This window comes from Lygodium microphyllum, chromosome 1 (genome assembly GCF_053477565.2).
Source record: "Lygodium microphyllum isolate KBCC chromosome 1, Lygodium_microphyllum_v1.1.10, whole genome shotgun sequence".
Taxonomy (NCBI): domain Eukaryota; kingdom Viridiplantae; phylum Streptophyta; class Polypodiopsida; order Schizaeales; family Lygodiaceae; genus Lygodium; species Lygodium microphyllum.
In genome coordinates, this window is record NC_141135.1 from 87,653,476 (window position 1) to 87,673,447 (window position 19,972).

Genomic DNA, 19,972 nt, shown 5'->3' on the forward strand with positions numbered 1-19,972 from the left:
GCATAACCAGATAGAGCAAAAAGAAATTCAAAGTCAAGTTGAGGAATTACTAAATAGAGGATTGATTAGACCTAGTAGTTCTCCATTTGGTGCACATGTTTTGTTAGTAAAGAAGAAAAATAATACCTATCGTATGTGCATTGACTATCGAGCTTTAAATAAGATCACTGTAAAGAATAGGTATCCAATTCCTAGAGTTGATGACCTTATGGATAAACTGCAAGGTTCTGCCATATTGAGTAAAATAGACCTTAAATCTGGTTATTATCAGGTGAGACTAGATAAGTCTGACATATTCAAGACTGCATTTAGGACACAATTTGGTCATTATGAATTTTTAGTGATGCCTTTCGGATTGACTAATGCACCTGCTACATTTAGTAGAATGATGAATCGTATATTTTTGAAATATCAGTATTTTTTTATTGTCTTCTTTGATGATATTTTGGTGTTTAGTCAAAATGAGAAAGAACATTATGAGCATTTGTCATTGGTTTTCCAGTTATTAAAAGATAATCAACTGTATGCAAATCCAGAAAAGAGTGAGTTCTTTAAAACAGAAATTGAGTATTTAGGTCATATTGTATCATCTGATGGAATTAAGGTTGACCCTAAGAAAATAGAAGCAATATTAAACTGGCCTGTACCTAAAAATGTGCATGAGTTACGATCATTCCTAGGTCTTGCTAGTTTCTATAGGAAGTTTGTGCGTAATTTTTCATTACTTACTTTACAATTGACCAAACTTCTGAAAAAAGGTATTGTTTATCATTGGTCCGATAATCAATAGAAATCCTTTGACTTATTGAAGCATGCATTAACCCATGCTCATGTCTTACAATTGCCTGATTTTAATAGACCATTCTTTTTAGTAGTGTGACTGATGCTAGCGGATCAGGAATAGGAGCCGTACTTATGCAGGACAATCATCCCATAGCCTATTCTAGTTGTAAGATGAAACCCTCCTAACTGAAACATTCCACATATGACAAAGAATTATTAGCTGTGGTACAAGCCTTAAGACAGTGGAAACACTACTTAATGGGTTCAGAATTTATGATTAAGACCAATCAACAAAGTATTAGACATTTACTTAGCCAATCCCAAATATCTAATCGACATATCAAATGGGCAGCCTTTATTCAGAGTTTTCATCCGATTATCCAATATCAACGCAGTAAAGAAAATGTAGTGGCCGATGCATTAAGTAGAAGACATGCCATTCATAACATTTCTGTTATATCATTTGATTCTTTGATTCCTATGAAAGATACTTATCATTAGGACATTACTTTTCATGCTGATTGGAATAAATTAGTTCAAAATAACTTGATTCCTATTGATTCACTATCTTATAATGATGGATTTATGTTTTATGAAAAGAGATTATGTGTTACAGTTCCATTTAGATTTTTTGTTTTGAATGAGATTCATTGTCCTCCATATCAAGGTCATAGAGGTATCATATCTACTTTACATACATTAATTGAAGATTTTTATTAGCCGCATATGGACACTGATGTATCTAACTTTGTTTCTGAATGTTTGATTTGTCAAAGAGTTAAGAGACATCATGGTAAACAGTATGGATTACTTATGCCTTTGTCTATTCCATCAAGACCATGGGAACAAATTTTTATGGATTTTATTACTGGTTTATCTAATACTAAATCTAACCATGATATGATTTGGACAGTAGTAGATAGGTTTAGTAAACAAGCATATTTCATTCCATGTAAGAAAACTTTAACAGCATCACAAGCAGCACAATTATTTTTGAAAACTGTTTTCACTAACCATGGATTACCAAAAGTTATTATTTCTGATCGTGATTTTAGATTTTGTAACAACTTTTGGATTACTTTGTTTGCTAACCTAGGCACAAAAATTGATTTCTCATCTGCATTTCATCCTGAAACTAATGGACAAACAGAAGCTACTAATAGTACTATACTAGATCTTTTACGTGCTTACACTATTTCTAAACCACAGACATGGGATACACATTTGCATTTATTACAGTTTGCATATAACAATACACCACACACATCTACAAAGAAAGCACCATTTGAAGTGATTTATGATTATAGATTGTCTACACCTATTGCATCTTTATCAAATAGAATTCAGAGTGCTGATAATATTGCTAGTATGCATAATACTATTTTTGATGAGGTTAAAGCCATGATTGCCAAAGCCCAACAATCATATACCAAACAAGCCAATAAGAAAAGACAAGCAATGAATTTCAAAGTTGATGACTATGTTTGGTTGAAAATTGAAAAACGTAGATTACAAAGTGTAGATAGACATCCAGTTGTTAAATTAGCCCCTAGATTCTATGGACCATTTAGGATCATTCATAAAATTAATGACAATGCATTCAAATTAGAATTACCACCTCACTGGAAAATTCACAACACATTTCACATTAGTTTATTAAGACCCTTTAGAGGCCAATTACCTGTACACCCTGTTTATGAAAACCCACCTTTGTTAGAGAAAGAGACTGAAATACATGAACCTGAAGCTATCATAGACACTGACTTTATGACCACTACAACTAGCTGAAGATATTCTAGATATCTAGTCAAATTTAAGAACCATCCTCTAGAAGAAGCACAATGGATGCACGCTAGAGACTTAAATGCTTTCCCCACTCTGTTAGCTCCACATTGAGCTAATAGCAATTGAGGTCAATTGCTATCCCATCCCGGGGGTATGATGCCAGGAGGCATATTTCACGGTGGATTCCGTGCCACGGTGGATTCCGTGAGGTTTTACGGTGGATTTCGTAAACTTTGATGACTGGGGTGCATACACAAAGTGGATTCTTTGTGCGAGAAGTTGATGGGGACGCCTATCCTTTTCGGGCGTTTCATTAATTTAGTGTGTACATGGGTGATTCCATAGCGGGTGATTCCGCAAAATGCATATTAAATTAATAAATGTTTATGAGTTTAGAGTGCGCACTCGTAATAAATTAAGGTTAGGATTGATTTCTAACCAGTTGATTTATTTATGTAGCTGAAGACTGCTAGGTATTCACTTTTGTCGGTTTAATTGTATTATTTTACTAACGATTGTGAATGCTTCAGTTGATGTGTAGAGATAGCAGCAGTGGCGGAGGAAAGCATTGGAGGATAGTGAGTATTCGATTTATCATTTATATTTTGATGGGCGCATACCTTAGGCATGGCACCTATATTTTATCGCGCCTATTTATTGAGGCGTTGGATATTTATTATTATTTTGTATGCGCATGGGCGCACGATTATGTTATTTGTACTTGGACATTGTATTGGGCATGCTAGACTCTTTGGGCACCGCCCGTTAGCTTTATTCCTATTTTGTGCTAAAGCAAATTCAAAAGCTAAAAGCTTGCTATTTTGTAATTTGGGCTATTATTTGAGCTTGAAGATGATTAATACATAAAATACATGCTTTGTGGAGCGCTCACACAAGGCATGGGGGGAGATTGCACCCAATTGGTCTCTTGTTCATGTCGTTCATGCTTTTTACCTTGAATTTTGTGCAAAAAGTAGAGTTCTATTGTTCTTGGGGACCTTCGGGCATTCACTACGCGAGTGTACAGCATCCGATCTACGCACCAGTTATTTCTTGCTGGACCAAGAAACCAAACATCCATTTATAAAGAAACAATTTCCACTTGTAGATCGCATGGATAAATGTGAACTTGCCCAATCAGCATCTGTATATACAATAAGGTCAAGAGAAGTTGAAAAAGATAAAGAAGAATCCTCTCGACAACAATAAATAAGACCAAACTCCTTAGTACCCTTGAGGTACTTAAGAATATGTTTTGCAGCACTCCAATGAATAGTGGAAGGGGAAGAAAGATATTGTCCCAAAAATTTAGCTGCAAATAAAATATCTGGTCTTGTGTTTAAACCAATAAATTGAAGACAACCAACAAGATTAGCAAAAGGTTGATGAATGGTTGATTCTTCATTGCATGTTGTAGATGTACCCTTGGTAGATCTCGAAATAATGGGAGTGTTGGGGCAGAGTGCGCATTTGTCAACCCAAACTTCTTAACAATATCATTAATAAACTTTGTCTGGAGAAGAAGAAGAACGCCTTGTTGTCGGTGTCGTTGAACTTGAATACCCAAACAAGAATGTATCTCACCAAGATCCACCATTTCAAATGCAGTCGATAAAAGCTTATTCATAGCATCCAAGAAAGCAATATTATTTGACACAAGAATAGTATCATCAACATATAGAGAAAGAATAATAAAACATTTGTCCTCCCTTTTGATATAAATATTTGGGTTAGCAAAACATGCAACAAAACCTTTAGATGTGAGGAATTGATCAATCTTAATATACCAAGCACGAGAGGCTTGCTTCAATCCATATAATGCACAATGAAGCTGGCATACAAGATGCTCCTTTCCTGCAATCGTAAAACCTTCAGGTTGCTCCATATAGATTTCTTCTTCAAGATCTCCATTGAGAAAAGCCGTTTTAACATCCATTTGGTGAATTTCTAGATCAAATAGTGTTGCAAAAGCCAAAAGCATACGAACAGTTGTGGAGCGCACAACGGGAGAAAATGTTTCTTTATAATCTACTCTTCCAATCTGCGAGTAACCTTTTGCAACAAGTCGTGCTTTGAACTTATCAAACGAGCCATCAGCTTTGGTCTTGGTTTTATAAACCCATTTACATTTGATAGGAACACGATTTGGGGGGAGTTCAGTAAGAATCCATGTACCTTTGGAGATTAAAGAATCATACTCAGCTTGCATAGCTTCTTGCCATTGATCCCTTTGAGACGAATTGATAGCTTCCATATATAATATTGGATCCTCTTGGACATACATAGCATCATCAAAGACATCATATTCAATAGAATAGAATCCATGCTCTATCTCAATAGGAAGATCGACATATATCTCCAAATTTTCATCAATCGAGGTGAAGGAGGTTTATGATCATCAGAATTAGTAGACTCACAAAGCAAGTAAGGAAATGCACTAAGCAAAGACTGTGTATCATCTGAAACATCTGACGACCATGTGCCACCATAGTCTTCTCATCAAATATAGCATCACGACTAATGATAACCTTTTGAGTAGAAGGATCATAAAATTTGTAACCTTTGGAATGATCTGAATAACCAAGAAAAATAACCTTCAAACCTGGAGGATCCAACTTATGTCGAATGTCCTTGGGCACATGAATATAAGCAATGCAGCCAAATGTGCGAAAGTGAGAGACTAAAGGTGTCTTCCCTGTCCAGATTGTTATAGGAATTTTACCAGCAGGTACAGTTGTTGGAAGATGATTTTGAATAAAAACGACTGTTAGAAGTGCTTCAGTCCAAAACTTTCGAGACAAACCAGAGTGTATAAGCATGCAACATATAGCATTAAGAATAGTGCAATTTTTGCGCTCAGCAATACCATTTTGCTGAGGAGAATAAGGAACTGTAAACTCATGATGAATACCTTGATCCTTACAGAAGTCATCACTACAACAGAAACGAGGCATAGATGCGCATGTTAGACGCGCAAAGTCGGGCGCGTCTATTACAACGTCTATAAGTGTGTGTAAACGTGCGTGTAAATAGACGCGAATTTTGCGTCTATATATCCGCGCAAATAGACGCTAATATAGACGCGCCAGCAGACACACAATTATTTAACCACCTAAAATTAGCAATTCACATAATTAAAAAACCAAAGTTAAAATTATTTAACCACCTGAAATTGATTCTTGAGCATGCACATGTGCGCATGATAAAAACCATAGAATTACGAATACACATTGAATCATTGAATTAAAAAAATAGAGTTAATAATTACTTTTTCATTGCTCTCTAATGAATGGAAATTCCTCCAATTGACAAGCCTAATATAAGTAATTAGCGGCAAGCGACATAAACCTTACAATTAGTAGCAAGCATTGCAATATGTATCTCGTAATTTCTCTATGTACTTGAAGATGATAAAAGATACTTCCTTTTTATTATGGAAAATTCAATTTAGCTTTAAAATTGACTCTTGATTCTTGAGTATGCACGTGTGCGCATGATAAAAACCATAGAATTAGGAATACACATTGAATCAATAAGCAAATTATCTCATCGCTCTCTCTTTTTCTCTCTCCTCTCTCTCTCATTTCCTTTTCTCTCTTCTCCCCCTCTCATTCCTCTCCCTCCCTCTCTCTTTCTCTCTCCTCTCTCTCTCATTCCTCTCCCTCCCTTGCCCTCTCTCATTCCTTTTTCTCTCTCCTCTCTCTCTCATTCCTTTTTCTCTCTCCTCTCCCTCTCTCATTTCCTTTTCTCTCTCCTCTCCCTCTCATTCCTCTCCTTCCCTCTCTCTTTTTTCTCTCTCCTATCTCTCTCATTCCTCTCCCTTCCTTGCCCTCTCTCATTCCTTTTTCTCTCTCCTCTCCCTCTCTCATTGGCATGGGAGGTTGGAATACACAAGGAGGGAGGTTGGAATACACAAGGCTTACAATGCAAAGTCAGAACACTACAGGGTAGAGGAGTCTGTAAAAAGACAGCTATCAATCAGGGGACACTTTTTGGGTACTAGCATGGGCTAACAATATAAGCAACTTCGACCAAGACCATTTCACAACTGAGCTGGACAACCGGACTGGCATTAGGTCCAAGGATAATTATTAAAATGTAGATCATTCATTAGTTTTGAAGCCACAATAAGGTCGCATCTAATGCTGTAGCATCAACCTCAGATTTTTGCAAATCCTCACCCACCAGCAAATCAATAGTGGCTCCGCCCACATCAACCACAACAAACTTTTCTCCTTCTCTGATGGATAGGAATCTAAAATTTTGGAGACAATGCAAAGATGCAGCCTCTGGCTCCAGAAGTACTCTTAATAGATGAGGGCTAGTATCCTCTGAGCATGTTCTGCTTGACACTCCCTTGACCATACCAGCTTCCTGAGCACATTTCCTCATCTTTTTCTTGGCAGCTTCTGCCCATATTGCTGGCGCGGAAAGACACCATTGAATATCCTTCATCATCAATTGCCCACCATACCTGTCCCTTGGGTAATGCAAGATAAATTGTGATACTTTCTTGAGGTAGTCGACGATGAGAGACTCAATTGACTTTGTAAGGAGCTTGTTCTACTAGATATAACTTGAAACCACTCATGAAAGTACTTCCGCAAGGAAGCGATTGCATGCATGCAACAATCGTCTTGATGGCAATCTGGTTTGTGTTTTGTAGTAGGGCATAGAGGAGGCCTCATGCTGCAGGGGCCAGTCGCGGTTGATGTCGTGCACAGATGTGGATGTCGTGCAGGGGCCATATCCTCTCTTGCTCTATTTGCCTATTATGTTTAACATCTTATCTCTTTTTCTCTCTCCTCTCATTCTCTCTTTTTTTCTCTCTCCTCTTCCTCTCTCATTTCCTTTGGCTCTCTTCCTCTCCTTCTCTCATTTCTTCTCCCTCCCTCTCTCTCTCTCCTTTCCATATTATGTTTTCTTCTCTCCCCTCTCCCTCTCCCTCTCCCTCTCTGATTCCGCGTCTATTTCCGCGTCTATAATGGCGTCTACCTGAACAATAGACGCACATATACACGCAAAAATAGACGCACACGTCAAAATTCAAATCATACTTAAATCATTTCTTTTCAAACTACGCCTTTCCTTTTTTGCGTTTTTTGTGATTTTGAAGCTTGAGTTTAGCCAACATGCAGTCTCTTCATGCCTCACCTAGTCTCTTCATGCCTCACCTCCTCATGACTCACCTCTTATTTCATTTTAAACACACAAGAAGGGAAAAAGGAAAGCCAAGGAGAGGAAGAAAGAGAGAACAAAAGAGAGGAGAACAAGAAGAAGTAGCAAGCAAGCAAGCAAGCATCAAGGGAGGGTAACTTACCAAGGAGAGGAAGAAGGAGAAGGAAGAAGCGCCACCACCCACCACACCAAACACCCAAGGTGAGTCTCTCTCTCTCTCTCTCTCTCTCTCTCTCTCTCTCTCTCTCTCTCTCTCTATTTCTCTCTTCCTCTCTCTATTGTGTCTGTGTATTTAGGATTTGTGATTCCATTATGTATTGCATTTTGTAAATCATCAATGGCGGTCGTCGGCCTAAAATCAGCCGACCGAGCGCGTCTGATAGCGCATCTACATCTCAGTGTAGATGCAGATATAGACGCGAAAAATGTTTCTCCGAGGGCGCATCTTTGAGCGCGTGTGTTGTGCAGTGTACACGCGATGATACACGCGCTGACAGATGCCCACAGAGACGCAGGTATAGACGCGCATAGAGACGCAGGTATAGACGCTGTATGTAATATGTTTTATCTACACAGGGTAATATGATTTTTCTTGTGTAGATGTGGAATCCTGGATCCTCCAGCACCCCATTTAACAAGGAGCAATTCATGGGGGAGATGACCAATTATCTTGGTCGCTCTCCCACTGCAAATGAGGTTTTCAGTGTTTTGTCTGGGACACCTATCACATCTTTGCCTACACATGGATCAGCTGAGGTACATGGATCGGCCGAAGCACGTACATCTGCAGAAGCACATGTATCGAGTGAGGTAGAGGGTAGTGCACGTCGAGGGAGGAGGGAGAGTGGTGCGGGAGGACGAGGAGGTCCAGGGATTTTTGGGGGTTGCCTAGGTGGTGGCTCTCGATCACCCTCACCGGAAAATGAGAGAGATGAGCCTCCACAAATATACTACTCTATCACTGATGTTGGTGGTATCTTGCATGACTTTGAGGGGAGGGAAGTGATAGCCTACTTGAGGAGTGTCGTGCATGCCACATACAAAGATTGCATGATTCCCTTCAAGCACCAAAAAAATGGTTTGTGGCAAGAGGTGCGGCGGGCAGTACATAAAAGGTACCCTAATCCCGAGAATTCACAATTCTCAGATGATTGGGGACGGTCAAAGTTGAGAGACGCGCTTCATAACAAGAGGTCTCACCTTATGGCGCGCGCCAAGGAGTCATTGCGGAGACAAGAGTAGGGGCGCCCTGGATATGGCCAACCACCCAATTGCCACCGCAAGGAGTGGAAAAGAGGCCAAGAAGAGAGCAGCGGAGAAAATGACAAGTCGCCAGCATGCAGAGGCGCGACGTATCCAGATGGCAACCATAGGATCGTCACATTATGGATCGGGTGGCAGGGAGTCATGGGAGGCTGAGTTTGTAAGTATTATTTGATTTCTTTTTTTAAATTAAATTTTGTAATTTGTTTCACTTCATTATGTAGTGTGTTTTAATACGTTGTATGTTCAAATTGTTTTGTAGTATCATATCGTTGGTAGGATGCCTACTCCTAGAAATATTGATATTGAGACTTTGAGGCAGGAAAAGGACCGCAAATATCGTTATGAACCAAATCCAAGAGAGCACAGGAATGTGATGAAGTAGAAGTGTGGAAAGGCAAATGATGGTGTTTTCCAAGTGCACATTACTCACATATTCCCATACATGGATGAGATTTCAGATCCATACCTTGCACAAGACCATGACGATGAAGATCAAGAATTTTGGCAAAATGAGAGTGTGCAAATCCTTGGTGCCATAATTTGCAATCTGCATCTCCAGGGGTAGTAACAACATTTGCAACTGTATCGTTCAATGATAGCTCAAATAGATTACCATGTCGAGGAGCCACTACTATAGTATGTCCGTCTTTCTCTATACGACATTGATTATGATCAAAGCCAACAAACAAACCAAGATCAACTAGACGAGCAAGAGAAAGAAGATTTCTTTGCAAATCTCGGACATGAAGAACTCCTCTTAATATTCTAGTGGATGAAATAGTCCTCAGATATAAATCACCCACTCCTTTGACTTGACAAGTCGTATCATCCGCAAGGTAAACAAACTTCTTGACAGGAAGAGAATGATAATTGTGAAGCCACTGCGATTGGTATGTCATGTTTCCAGTGGCACGTGAATCAACGATGAATAGAGAACCATCATGAACATGAAGTACCTTTTCTAGAGAGATAACATGATGGACGAAATTGAGCTCGTGATGAGTATGATCATCATCAATTGTAGTTTGTTGAACAATATAAGCTTGAGAACGTTCTTCATCATATCTGCATTTATAACAACGACGAGATGGATGATCTGTATGTGCACAATAATTACAAGAAGGAAAATTTTTGGACGAGCGAGGTTGCTTTGTAGTAACTCCATGCTCCTCATCATATTGACATGCCCAGCAATCAGAAGTCACATGGCCTTTCTTATCACAATAAGAACAATGTTTGTTAGGATAAGCAAAACGAGAAGATTTTCCACCTTGATTAGGGCATCCACCATGCTGAAAACGTGAAGGGGGACGCTTGCAAGCAATAAAAGCAGCATCAAAATCCCTTTGTTCGCGAGTGACCAAAACAACATCAGATTTTTCCAAATGATGCTCATGACGTTGAGAATATTCAATAAGAGATATACATGCTTTGTCAAAGTGGATATCATCCTTCTTAGAAAAAATAGTGATGATATTGTCATATAAAGGATCTTTGATGGTATGAAGAAGTTGAGTAACAATCTGATTTTTAGCAACAGGAGCACCGACAGCACCAAGCTGATTGATAATTTCTTTAAAAACCTCGATATGAGAGTGCATAGAAGTACCAACCTTATATTGAAGATTCTTCAAACGAGTTTGGAGATATAAAATTTTGGTGACCGATTTCTTCTCAAACGTTGAGATAAGATACTCCCAAACAGCATGAGAGGTTTCCAGATGAAAGACATCCAACATAAGTGAGTCAGGAAGTGCAGACAATATATAATGATGAGCCGCTTTGTCACGACGAATCCAATCAGTATGATCAATTTTCCATTGTTCAAATAATGGGCCATCAGTAATTAGAGAATTGTTAGGTTGAACTGGGCAAGACAGGTCACCCAAAACAATATCAAATAATTCGTCACCTTCAAGAATTAGCATCATCTTTGCTTTCCACCCAGGAAAGCCTTGTCCTTGGAAGAAGGGAACCGAACGTTGGCCAGATGGATATCCGTTAACAATTATGCAATTGGCCGTGCCTGTATCTCGAGAGAAAACAAATAAGATGAGATCGCAGAATCTGCAAACCATGAACAAGACGAGCGTAGTTGAGACGCGTGACAATCAAAATAGGGAGATGCACGTAAGAACGATGAAAAGTATTGAGTGACTAAAAAGAAAGCCCAAAATAGAGAGACGTAACGTGCAAGACGAGATGATGCATATAAGAAAAGTGTTATTTCGATCGAACAAAGAACGTGAATGAGAATAAAAAGTCGCTAAAAATAGCAAGATGTTTGCTTGTCGTAATCAACATCATTAACGAAGACGAGCGATTAACGAAATGTAATTGGGAGTTAATGAACTATAATTAGAATTACAGTTTTAAATAAAGAATCACAGATTCGAGCAGAATTGTTGTCTTGAATCTTGAGCTGTCATAACTTTTGATCCATAACTCCGATTGACAAGCGGTTTAAAGACAAAATTAACTAATACTTCTAATTTGAACAAGTTCATGTATCAAATCATCACTTGTGCAAAGAATTCAATCAAGTATAAACAATGAAACAACTTATCTTCCTTGTTGTTGCTACGCATCCATAGCTCTGATACCATGTTGAGAGAGAGAGAGTACGAGAGAGATACACAAGACATGCTCCCAAAGAATGATTCATATTGATGTAGAGTTAGTATATATAGGTGAGACCCAAATCAAGTGAGAGATGATATATATAGTTGTAACAGAAAGAGGGAGAGAAAGATGAGTGGGAAGAGAAATAGCAAGAGGGATAGATAAAAATAGATAAAGGTAAAGAGAAGAGGAGAGAAAAGAAATGGAGAGAAGTAGAGAGATGGTAGAGAGAGAGAAACAATGAGAGAGAGAGGGGGGAGAGAAACAAAGAGATGAAGGAAGACAAACAATGAAATGGAAAGGGAGAGAGAAAGAGAAGTGGAGAGAGAAAAAAATAGCAGAGAGAGAAAGGAATGGAGAGAAGTAGAGAGATAGTATAGAGAGAGAAACAATGAGAGAGAGGGGGAGAGAAACAAAGAGATGAAAGGAGGTAAACAAAGAAAGAGAAAGGGAGAGAGAAAGAGGGGTGGGGAGAGAAATGAAGAGGGGAGAGAGAAAAGGAATGGCAGGAAATATAAGAATGGAGAGCGAGAAAGATAAGTAAAGATAAAAAATGAGGAAGATCATCAATAAGAAAAGAAAAACATATTATTTATTATAACATAGATCAAATGGAGAAGGATGATGGTTGTGACATCCAAAATCACGAGGCATATCTTAATCAATGTATCCCATGTCCTTGCACTCAGTGCAAGCTGGCAATCAGACAAAAGGGTCGCTTATCCATAGACCATGTATGATGCTTTGGTGACTTGCAATCAGAGATCATTGACCAAGTGATCTTAGATTTTGATTGAATGGTAAGACAAGTGTATATCAATCATGCTTTACATTCAAAAAGTAATTGAATAGCACATACAAAAATATTAGACATGCCCTGGAAATTTCTACAGAGAGGTGATGCTTCATTTCAAGGAATGCATATATTGCAGCCTATCAAATAAGTTTATTGACATGTGATGGATGGAGTACCTAAGCCGATGAACGCATGTGATGTAGAGGATATACATATAGTAACTTCCCTGAGATGATGAAAGTAATGTTCCCAATGTGGACACGAAGAGCATATAGGTAGATGGGTCAATGTTGCAAACAGTGGAGATCAAAGAGGGCTTGGGGTGTCCAAAGAAGATAGCTATGGGTAAATTGGAAATCAAGCCTTTCTGTGAGGTCTACTTCAACACACTCTGATGCTTCGATCTCCAATGGACAAGTTGAATGCTCTAGACTTGGCTCAAATGGAGGGAGTGGTTATCAGCGGTGTTGCGGAGATGTAGATATTATGTACCCATGGTCGGTTCCAGAGATAGTTTCTACTCCTTGCTCTCATACCCATTTCAGATAGGGTGACTCAAGGGGGTGTTGTAGAGGCATCGATGTAGTGTCTCTATCTTGTTGGTCTAGTGGAGAATAAAAAGTCGCTAAAAATAGCAAGATGTTTGCTTGTCGTAATCAACATCATTAACGAAGACGAACGATTAAGGAAATGTAATTGGAAATTAATGAACTATAATTAAAATTACAGTTTTAAATAAAGAATCACATATTTGAGCAGAATTGTTGTCCTGAATCTTGAGCTCTCATAACTTTTGATCCATAACTCCGATTGATAAGCGGTTTAAAGACAAAATTAACTAATACATCTAATTTGAACAAGTTCATGTATCAAATCATCACTCGTGCAAAGAATTCAATCAAGTATAAACAGTGAAACAACTTATCTTCCTTGTTGATGCTATGCATCCATAGCTCTGATACCATGTTGAGAGAGAGAGAGTACGAGAGAGATACACAAGACATGCTCCCAAAGCATGATTCATATTGATGTAGAGTTAGTATATATAGGTGAGACCCAAGTCAAGTGAGAGATGACATATATAGTTGTAACAGAAAGAGGGAGAGAAAGATGAGTGGGAAGAGAAATAGCAAGAGGGATAGAAAATAGATAAATGTAAAGAGAAGAGGAGAGAAAAGGAATGGAGAGAAGTAGGGAGATGGTAGAGAGAGAGAAACAATGAGAGAGAGAGGGGGGAGAGAAACAAAGAGACGAAGGAAGACAAACAATGAAATGGAAAGGGAGAGAGAAAGAGAAGTGGAGAGAAAAAAAGAGTAGAGAGAGAAAGGAATGGAGAGAAGTAGAGAGATAGTATAGAGAGAGAAACAATGAGAGAGAGGGGGAGAGAAACAAAGAGATGAAAGGAGGTAAACAAAGAAAGAGAAAGGGAGAGAGAAAGAGGGGTGGGGAGAGAAATGAAGAGGGGAGAGAGAAACGGAATGGCAGGAAATATAAGAATGGAGAGCGAGAAAGATAAGTAAAGATAAAAAATGAGGAAGATCATCAATAAGGAAAACAAAAACATATTATTTGTCATAACATAGACCAAATGGAGAAGGATGATGGTTGTGACATCCAAAATCACGAGGCATATCTTAATCAATGTATCCCATGTCCTTGCACTCAGTGCAAGCTGGCAATCAGACAAAAGGGTCGCTTATCCATAGACCGTGTATGATTCTTTGGTGACTTGCAATCAGAGATCATTGACCAAGTGATCTTAGATTTTGATTGAATGGTAAGACAAGTGTGTATCAATCATGCTTTACATTCAAAAAGTAATTGAATAGCACATACAAAAATATTAGACATGCCCTGGAAATTTCTACAGAGAGGTGATGCTTCATTTCAAGGAATGCAGATATTGCAGCCTATCAAAAGAGTTTATTGACATGTGATGGATGGAGTACCTAAACCGATGAACGCATGTGATGTAGAGGATATACATATAGTAACTTCCCTGAGATGATGAAAGTAATGTTCCCAATGTACACGAAGAGCATATAGGTAGATGGGTCAATGTTGCAAACGGTGGAGATCAAAGAGGGCTTGGAGTGTCCAAAGAAGACAACTATGGGTAAATTGGACATCAAGCCTTTCTGTGAGGTCTACTTCAACACACTCTAATTCTTTGATCTCCAATGGACAAGTTGAATTCTCTAGACTTGGCTCAAATGGAGGGAGTGGTTATCAAAGGTGTTGCGGAGATGTAGGTATTATGTACCCATGGTCGGTTCCAGAGATAGTTTCTACTCCTTGCTCTCATACCCATTTCAGATAGGGTGGCTCAAGGGGGTGTTGTAGAGGCATCGATGTAGTGTCTCTATCTTGTTGGTTTGGTGGAGACTTGTCACCTCTAGGATTTGTCACACCTATACAAGCATCTACTCTCATGACTCCGCAATTGTCCACAGGTGGCATTCCTATGGGTGGTACTCTGAGAGATACTACCTCCACATGTACGCCATATGTATAGGAGTCTATTGATTATACCCAAGAGCATGATCATAGGTGGGAGAGGCCACACCTTAGCCATACCCTAGTAGGATACAGATACCCTGTACATGACAAGATAGGCTGTGATCATGAATGATGAGGGAAGGAGGGTGATGTCTTGCATGAGAGAGTTGTGCCAACAAATAGTTAGGTACAAAGTTTTGGACTATTGGAAGAATATACTGAAGGGGAGCAAGGACTATATAGTGGCTCCTTTGCATGAGAAGTTTTCGGTAACTACAATGATAGAGAGGTTTTCCCCTGGGTGGATGATGGAATGTATGCATGTATACATGTCACACAGGTGATTAGATGCATGCAAGGCAATTGAGTGGCATCTTAAAGCCTTGATGGCTAGATGTAGAGGATTGGCATAGACTTAGGAAGGATGCCACACACTCTCCAAGATGATAGCAACAACATAGCGGGCGATAGTGAGGGCACAATTGGAGGCAGGGGTTGTGCATCTCTTGGGGAGTGGCAACCATAAGACTTATTAGGAGAACTTTATAAGTTTTCTTTTGGTTCTTCTCACTTTCTTATTTGGAATATGACTTGTACCAACAACCTTGTTTCTAATAATGTATTCTATTTCCTTTGCTACACTCCATCACAAACCGCAATCCCACAAGTTTGAAGACTCGATATGGAGTGAAACATGATCTCACTGTAATTATCAATAGATTCTATATGCGCGGTGTTGTGTTACTACGCAGACACAATGTGAAAAAAACATGGAATGCATCATCACCTGGATTTCTTATTGATCTAGAGAGTCAATGCATCTTAGTCATTAGTGCTAGTGTTTGTGGTATTGATGGTTCAAAAATACTAGACTTTTGGACAAGTTTAGCCTATTTTTTATATTTTGGATATTATTTCTTGTAAATCGTGAACGTAGTTTACAAGAAGCAAATAGCACTTCAAACGGGGAGAATAAGGAGTGTTTTGAAATAATATTGAGCACATGTCCTGGAGTTTTACCCCCCTTTTGGAGCCAACAGAACCATCAAATTTTGGTCTGAGCAATACAGAAGAAGCTACTGTTTTGATACATGTTTTGGGTCTACAAGGGATGTCCAAGAGATCTAATTCTTGGAGATTGCTTTTGAGTAGTGTCAGACAAGGAATTTCAAGTTCTATCAATATATAGTGCTTTGATTCATTGTGCTTTGTCTTTATCTTGTGTACCTTTTTTCTATTTTTTCTTTTCTTTTCTATCTTCTATTCTCTACTTCCTTCTATCTCTGATACTCGCTGGATACAACCTTTCAACTAAAACCCCTTGGATAGTGGCGGCCCAATAAGTCAATCATCTTTCTTTTATGTAGTCATTAGTTTTTTCATGATGCATTATGTATGGTGGACTCATGTTTGGTTGCTCAATTTGCAAATTTTGTTCCATGCTCCTTTACATTGCGATTAACTTTCAAATGGCAAGGATGTGTAGCATGTGCTTGGATTTGTGGAGTGCACATTATATTCTCTTTTGATCATGTGATATATACAGGCCTCTTCCACATAGCATTTCATAGATTTATTTATCATGCTTTGTATAAAATCATACTTTTCAATATTTACAGATAAATTTTCATGTTTGTTCTGCCTCTTCTCTCCATGGTTCCATGTAATTTGATGAGTTGTTATCACCAATCTTGTAATTTTATGGTTTTAAGTAGTTTTTGTGCATGCCTTCATGAGGATTGTGTATTCAATATATAATTTATTTGAAAAATATTATTTAGCACATCGTGCTATGGGTGGCAGGGTAGCTTACTGCCCTACAAAACCATTTTTTTTTCTCTATAAACATGGCCATTTGTGTCGCTAATTTACTACATATATCACTATCTTAGTATGTATATGCATTGCAAAGTGTCGCTTATTAGTATTGCAAGCAACACTAATAGCAACATAAATAGTGATGCTACTAGTGATGAATTTGTAGAGACTCTTATACCAACGGTTTTAGCAATGATAGGACAAATTGTTTGATGAATATTTGCATCGCTTTGGATGTCGATATGTGGCATGTATCATGTAGTGACTTTTGGCCCCTCCATAACTAATTTGTACACTAGACATCTAAGATGAACATGCTCAATCTACACTAACCAACACAAAAGTTTTGTTGTATTTTTTGAATTTCTATATTTTCACCACCACAATATTGACATCTAGAGCCCTCTGGGAACTCTATTTTTAAAAATCTACCACAACACTATGATCCAATGTGTGTCAACTTTGGCCTCTGCTCCACTCAAGGGTGTAACTAATAGAGACACCCAATGAATATATATTGTAGTAAGAAGGATAATAAAAACATATTGTTAACAAATACATATTTCTTACACAAGCATACAGATGGGGATAGAAATGCCAAGAAAAAGATCCTAGTCCTCACTTAATTTTTGTACATAATCCCTCCCATTCTTGGATATATACATTGATCCCTCTTGTATAGCTCTTCTTAGATCCTCACACAACAACCTAAGTTTCATGAAGGTAAATAATGTCTCTAGGCTCTATGAGAGTGCCTAGGTCATCGTTAAAGAGATACCTTGAAAGCTTAACTTGCTAGCATTTACTACTCCTTTGCAATACTTATTAGATCAATCAGTTCTCCATGACAATGTGATGCAATATAAAAAGGCTATTTATTTTTTAAACAAAAGGATTAACCATCCTTTTGATACCTTCCTTGAGCTTGTGTGAATGTTTCAAGCATTTGAGGTTCATGCTATGGTGCCGTAGAGAGTGCATGTCATTATTTTAATCTTCTACATATTCTATTAAATAGACTAGCAATCCATTGATCAACCATTCTTTTGCCATGGAATCATTTAGTCTTTTCTTTCACTAAAAGGGATAATCCCTCTAAATAGTATAATAAAAGCATATTAACTATAAGTAAAATGTACCATTGTCTTTTAGTTGGCTTGTAACACTATATTAGGGAATTTGGGAAGTTCCATGCACTTTGGGAATCCACAATACCTTTATTATTTGGCCACATGGTCAAATCTTATTGTCTTACTTAAAGGTGGAGTCTACCCTAAATACTATATAAGCTACCTTCCCAAATCCCACTTTCAAATATGGATGCATGTGATTAAATATTTATCACTTATTTGAAAATGGGACTTTGGTAATTCCCAAATTCTCTAATATGGTGTTTTGTGCACATATCAAATGAAATATGCCTAACATCATGTGTATATCATACACAATAAGCATGAATATAAAAACACTTTTACCAGTGATTTTATGAGACTTAAGCACACATATAACCATGACAGAGAATATGATTTTATTGAGATTTTAGTATGCATGTAAATATGACAAGCCCAATTCAAAAAAAGTGGGCAGTTACATGTTATTACAAACTGGATATAAAGCAATATGCATAAGGAAACCAACAACTTATGAGAAACTTTCCCTTTAAAAATAAGTTTCAAATTGCATAAAAACCATTGAGAGGCATGTGCTGGATCCTCTCTACTAGGAATGATAACTCTCTCAAGATCCTCTCATGAAGAGGTAGGTGCAATACATGGAGTAAGAGGACCTGCCCTCTCCAAGTCAAGATGGATGCCCATCTTATCACTTCGAAATATGAAGGCTTTGGTAGTTGGCGCCATCATTTCTATTGTATCTGTTCTATTTACAGCATGCTTTATGCATTATGGTTCTCATTTTTTGATTTGTAGTGCTGAGTAGAGTAGATCTATGTCATCATATGATTATTTCTGAGTTTCTATGATTTTTTGGCATGATATGGAGTATCTGCTTCATGAGGGAATCTCTGTTCTTTTATGCATTCTGCATAGAAAGGGCAACAAACACTTTGGTGATCCTGCCATTGTCAATCCAAACCTCTGGTTGAAAGATTTTCAAAACACGACCTCGTTCTTGGCAAGAAAACCTAATTTTCAGTATAGAGTTCAAAGGGTTTTTTGTATATCAATTGTGTCATCCATTTCTCTAATTATGTGGTGGAAGGTACAATTGAAAATGACTTAGTTTGTGGCCAGAAATTCAAAATTTCTCCATGAAGTAGCACTTGCTTCGAATTTCCTGCATGAAGTAGCACTTGTTTCCAATTTGCTGCATGAAGCGGTAGTTGCTGCAAGCAATTGTTGCTTGCATGAGGCAAGAATTGCTTGCATGAAGTAGAATTTGGTTGGGAGTAGCAATGAAAACCTAGGAGACAAGCTTATTAAAGTCTTGTTGTGTTGTTTTCCAATGTTAAAGCATATGCATGATATTTATATCTGATGATATATATTGGATAATTTAGTTGCTTCTTGGAGCATTGGCAGATTGCTTGAAGCATCATGATGCAGATTGAAGATTTATTTTGGTATCTTTGCATTTATGTCAAAGAATTACCCATATTCATCAAATCTTATCTTAACCCGCTAGGGATTTCAGAGAAGTATTGGCAAGACAACAATGGGGCTCATGGAAAAATGAAGATAGTGAAGCAGGAGGAAATCCTCAGAGGAAATCCCATCTTGGATGAAGAGATGATTTCCTTGTTTAAGGAAGAGGTTCAAGATATTGGTACCTCTGCGGGTACCATTACAACTTATCATTCTTGCTACATCGAGTGAATCTCCTCAAAGTCCCATTGAAGATGATAATGGATTACTTAAATTGGAGTATTCTACAACTCCTCCTGATAGAGCAGCAGAGAGATTGCAACATTTGGTGCTGGGGAGTATGGTCCTATTGAGGAGTAGGGTTATTACAGTATCCCTTGCCTTCACTAAAGAAGAGAAAGCCTAAAGCCATAAATCCCAACCCACCACTCAACCCTAAAGTTAGGGCATCAAAGTTTTCGGGGCAAAAGAAGGAGGATCCAGATTGTCAGGTTGCACAATTTGAGACAAGGTGGGTGGCAACTAGCTTCAACAATATGTTTGGGGACCAAGTTAAATTACAATAGTTTGCAGCAACCTTTAAGGGTAAAGCCATGGATTGGTACAACGATTATGATGCTGG

At 38.2% G+C, this 19,972-nt stretch overlaps 1 pseudogene; it reads right to left on the minus strand.

Moving 5' to 3' along the window:
* Positions 1 to 6,678: 6,678 nt before the first annotated feature.
* Positions 6,679 to 10,943, minus strand: LOC148041371 (uncharacterized; annotated as a pseudogene).
* Between the last annotated feature and the right edge of the window lie 9,029 nt (positions 10,944 to 19,972).